Raw genomic sequence first — 5,557 nt, forward strand, 5'->3', positions numbered from 1 at the left:
TTTATCTCTCTGGGAAACCGACTCCGCCCGCGAACTCCCTAATAAGTTACCCCCGACGAGGGAGGGCTGAGTCTAGCAAATCACAAGCTTCCCCCTGCCTTTGCGTAAGAGGGGGGGGGGGGGGGCTCGTTGCAGGCAGGCACACTGATCACGGAGCGGAGCTGGTACCGAGAATCCACAGAAAATGTCCAACAGTTGCCACAAACCGTTTAAATGATGCTGGTATCATGGCAACCACCGGTGCCGTCTCACGAGTCTGCGACGATAAATCAAGAAAAACACGCGCCGTCACTAACAATTAGAGGGCAATACTCAGCTAAAATTACCTGGACTTCCTGGTATACCTTATGTCGATAATATGTATAGCCTGCTATGGGACTATTTTCAACTGGAAGGTTCTGTTCTGGAGGTCTTACCTTCATGAAGGTTATGGTATTCAGCATTAGTTTCAAAGAGCTGCTGATTCGACTGTGTTTTCATTGTGGAGGCTGTGGTTTTGTTGAATTGTATAGTGTTGTACCGACACATATTTATATTATTTTGACTAATGGATTTTAGTCTGTGGGCGAGGCTAAATAACACAAACACTTTTAATTCAATCCAGTTCAACAGCACCACAGATTACGTCCTTCCTCCAAAATGATCTTCATGAGTCCTGAAGAAGGACTGTTATATTAGTATACATTTGTTTCCACTGGTGTAGCCTACCTAATAAACTGGTAATTTTAAATACACTCACTTAATGTTAGAGATGGTAGACAGATTGCTACTCCGAAGGTAGATGTGTTTGTTTGGCCATGAAAGTGGTTTTTAAATGACGTTGTTGTGTGTGTGAAACAGACAAGAACATAATGGTATCAAGATGATAACATACCAGCGTTTTGAGGATGAAATGCCGTACCCTTTCCTACTAACTTCAGATGCCGTTTTTGTTAATTGTCCATACTACATAAAACTACATAGTAGAGCATTGCTATTTTAACAGATACTCTGTTGGCACTCAGTTTTTAGCTGATTCTGCACTTATGGCTAAAGAAGGTTGATCATTTTGCTAACAAAACAGTAGACACACATTTAGGTTAGGTAACAATAAATGTACAAAAGGGTATTGCATCATACTCCCGCCTTTTCAGGAAGAGACAAGTTGTCACGTGACAACCCCCAACTAACTGTTAGAACAGAAGTTAAACCACATAGCAGAATCGAAAATTCAAAGAGAGGGATTAATGCAGTTGAGTGGCATACAACCCGTCTTTTATACTGAACAAAAGGTTTATGTTATTTACAAAAGACTTCATTTGTTATTATTGGTGGCTGAACCCACTTCAGCAGCTCAGAGTCACTAGGCCGTGAGTCATAGAATGATGACAGTGTGCTGTCAAGTCAGAGTGTGATTTCACAGTTGCACATGCAAGAGGCACTTAGCATTGCTGACTTCATTTGCGACCACTTTGATATTCAACTTTGCATACATTAAAGACATTTCACTGAACTACTAAATCCACAAAAACAAACTGCACAATGCTAATCTCCATTATAACTATTCCATTTCTATTATGATAAACTAATGAAGTAGAGCTAATGACACAGACATGCATAACATTCTGTTATACACTGGAAGAGTGTAGAGAGTTTCTGGAAAGTAGTTTTAAATTTGTAGATAAAGAACTAAATATGCTGCTATGCTAACAGCGTTTCTTATTAAGCTGCTATATGATCACTTTGATTCAGTGCCCAGTGTGTCCTCTGTCAGCTTGTAATTGAAAGAAGGACAATATCATAACATTAACAGCTGATTTTGGCATGTTGAATTACATAGGTTTTACAGTGTATATGCAGTGAGAGTCTCTCCCAAACTAATGTCCACATAAATGCATACACGTTTTTTTTTTGTGAAAACATAGCTATCAATTTACAAATTAGGGATCCAACAGAGGTCTTACATCGCATTCTGTATATGGATATAAAGCTATCTGCTGTTTTAGGTTACAAAATCAACACTGACATAAGTGTGCTCCCATAGCAGCTGTGAGAGGAAAACAACACTTACCAAAATATCAATTCCAGAAGCAGAACATCATGAAAAGGTGTGACATTACTGATGACTCTGTTAAGGTGATAAGTTATGGAAAGCAGACTGCAAGGAACCAAAGAAATGACTGTCTTTGTCAGTGCTTGTTAGAAAAAGAGTTGTTTCGCAAGTGCACTTTCAGAAAAATATGTGCAGGTAAAGAGAAGACAGATATTCAATACCTGCTGAAACAGATAAGTAAATACCGAAAGAAAAGGAAAACCTTGAAATCATCGCATACTTTTTCCATGCTTCCTCAGTAATTCTGTTTGAAAGAGCAAAACAGCGTTACGTGCTGACCTGTTTACACACCATTAAAAGTAAACAAGGCAATACACTCCTTTCTGAGACTATTGATTCGGCCTTGATAACATAGCAGCCCACTATTTACATAGATCAAGGGTTTGCCAAGATTACCAGGAGGTGCAGCATTCTGACACAGGTTGTGGATGGAATCTGGTATGCAGCGTGTGAGCTGGACCCGAGCTCATCAACAATACTGTGTCTATGCAGCTGTCTGGAGCAACGACGGCCTCCTGGACTGGCAGTTTGACAGCACACCGCATACCTACTGACACTGAGGCTAAATACCACAACTCATAAAGGACCTGGTCAGACAAGAAATGACCAGAGGAAGAAAGAATGGACTTCTTTTCTATTTGTACAATAGAAACAAACAGAGGAACAGCAACTGCTGAGAGATGTATTAATGCTTTGTTGACTTTTTTAGTCAACAGTCAAAAAAATCTTCTTTTGACAAAGTTTATGAGATGGGCTCACAGTATAACACCATATGTTTTTAGTTTAATACATTATTATTGTAACATATTTATTTTGTCTATGTCTGCTATTAGTGAACAAAAGAAAATAGTTTTTAGGAAATTAAGGCTGTTTGATTTGCAAGAAAATAGTTGGCCAAGTGATTTGCAAGAAAATAGTTGTGATTAACTGATGAGGAGTGAAGAAAAGCGTCACAACTTAATGGAAGCCGTCACTAACCTAGCTTCTTATCCATAAATACATTTAGTAACAACTTTCTGGTATAATGAGTTTCACCCTTATGGATGTGTTATTCTCTGGTAAAGCTAACATGTCTTCTTTGAAGGATTTTTCCAGAAGAGGCCTACACATCCTTTCCTTCTTAACTTCCTAAACATCACATGGACCCTTTGGGGCCACATGCTTTGACTTGTACATTTAGGGGCAACTCTCTATTTGTGTGCTGACCTCCTCCTTATGCTGTGTCACAGGTGAATAAGCAGGCCCTGCCACGCGATCACACTGTGCGCAAAACGATCAACAAGACAGTGCACTTCCAATAACACCCTGTAGAACAGATCTGACAGAGAAACTCACCACAGCTGCCTATATTATTTAAACTTTGGATGCTACAAAGGACCATATCGTACTGTATTTTGTGAAAATGTGAAGTTACAAAGTATCCAAGGAAGTTACATGTCAGGGTAAGTACTTCCCAAGGGTTCTCTATATTCCTTAAAACTGGTTATATTTAGTAGAGATTAATTGTTGTCAAATATTTACACGCTATATAGACAGGTGTAACTGTTAATGCTAACCGTGCTAGCGTGAAATGGCTAATGCTAGTCCGCTAACCAGGCAGTGGTCTTCAGTATTCATTTGAATTTAAGTTACACTGTACAAAAATAACACAGTAACAATAAAAAACAAAAACTGAGGAATAAATGTAGACTGGATTTGGTAAAACTTTTAGGTCATTACATATAGTAGGCTACAGTACATACAAGACAAATCGCAATTTGGTACCGAACTGGAAGTGCAAATAGCAGCAAGTGTAAAATGAACCCAATAATAGGCTACCAACTATGACTACAAATATTGCATTTGTATTTTACAATATTAGTGTAATAAGTATATATATAAATATATTACAAATCTGAAATATACTGTCTGTGTATCCATATACAGTTATACATAGTGAGATTTAGGCAGAGATATACAGTTTAAAATAAATACTTCATACTGAATTATATACAGCACAAGAACAAAAGACTAAACTGCCATTTGACGACCATGGATTCAGCTCTGTTTACAACAGACTCACTATTTAATTAAAGAGAAATGGAGGCAGAGTTGAAAGTAGGGGATGGCTTCTGTAGAGCGTGCTGATGGAGAGTATGCCCTGTGGGCTTGTCTGAGTTGCACAGCAAAATCAATAATGTGCACGTCACATTATTTTCCATACAATGACCACAGCAGGAGCTCATTTTCTCAACACATAAACTGAAAATCTTTTTTTTTTTGTTATCTGTTTTGTATCATAGGTTTTAGCTAAAGGATTAAAGACTGCCTCGCTTCACAGCCCGGCTCTACCTTACATACAGTGTTTGTTATTACTGATTTAGCTGACGTTACTGCACTTGTAGAAACAACTTTTGTGATTCATAGAATTTCCTTGTGTTTTACAACTTGTTTCAACTTTGCCATTTATCAAGATGATGTGATGACACTATTATTAGATGAGATGAGACATTTACTCAGTGGCATTTGTTACGTCCTTCTGCACCCCTATTGGCCTTGCAGTGCCAGTGCAAGAGTCTTTATCTGGTGCATGGGCTCAGTTAGCTTCATAACTGTCATGATTGAAAAGGCCTGATAGGAGGCTCCACTCTTCAGGTGCAGAAGCTCACCAGTCCTCATTTCTGTCACTTAGGATTTATAACAAAATTTATGTAAACCGTCATTGGTCTCAGCTGGACAATGCTTCTTTAAAACATCGAACAATTATTTAATGAGTACAGATGTGAATCAGCTGATGGAAACATACAAACAACTATATAGGAGCTATAGCAGGCGATGGATGCTACTCAAAGTAAATATAATCGAAACAAAAGGAAGTTTAAGATATATTTCCTACTCTTTCCCAACAAATGAACAAAATATACAGTAAAACAGGAAGTAGCAGCAGCCATTCATCCTGTGTTTCTAAACAACAAGTTTCTATGAAAGAAAGAACAATAAAAGAGTACAACAAGTACAGCTGGCCTGAGTGGCACAGAGGACAGCTGTTCACCACAAGACACAGCTGCCCTGAATGGAAATTTGAATGAGTCTTTAAACAGCTGTCCTGATGACTGCAGCAGCAGATTGACAGATAACAGTAGAGCACTGGACCAATGGATGGAGGTAGAAGGCGGATCAGAGGAGGAGTCAGGGAGCCAGCAGAGAGCACCAGTCTGAAACAGAGGGCTGCACAGGGCCCTTTACATAATTATAGGCAAGAGGTTAATCACACACAGGACGACAAGCTAAAAACAAACACTAGTGTTGCCAGGTCAGGTGGTTTCACTCCAAATTGGGCAGTTTTGAATTTTATTTTGCTGCTAGTTGTGCTAGTGAACAAAACTCGGATGACTTTTTACTGCTGATTTGAAACAAAATCAAGGTGTTTTTGCTCTTTCCAAGACAGCGTAGGTGTGTGTATGTGTGTGAGTAGGTGTGGTTCAT

The sequence above is a fragment of the Chelon labrosus genome, assembly GCF_963514085.1.
Source record: "Chelon labrosus genome assembly, chromosome: 7".
NCBI classification, from domain to species: Eukaryota; Metazoa; Chordata; class Actinopteri; order Mugiliformes; family Mugilidae; genus Chelon; species Chelon labrosus.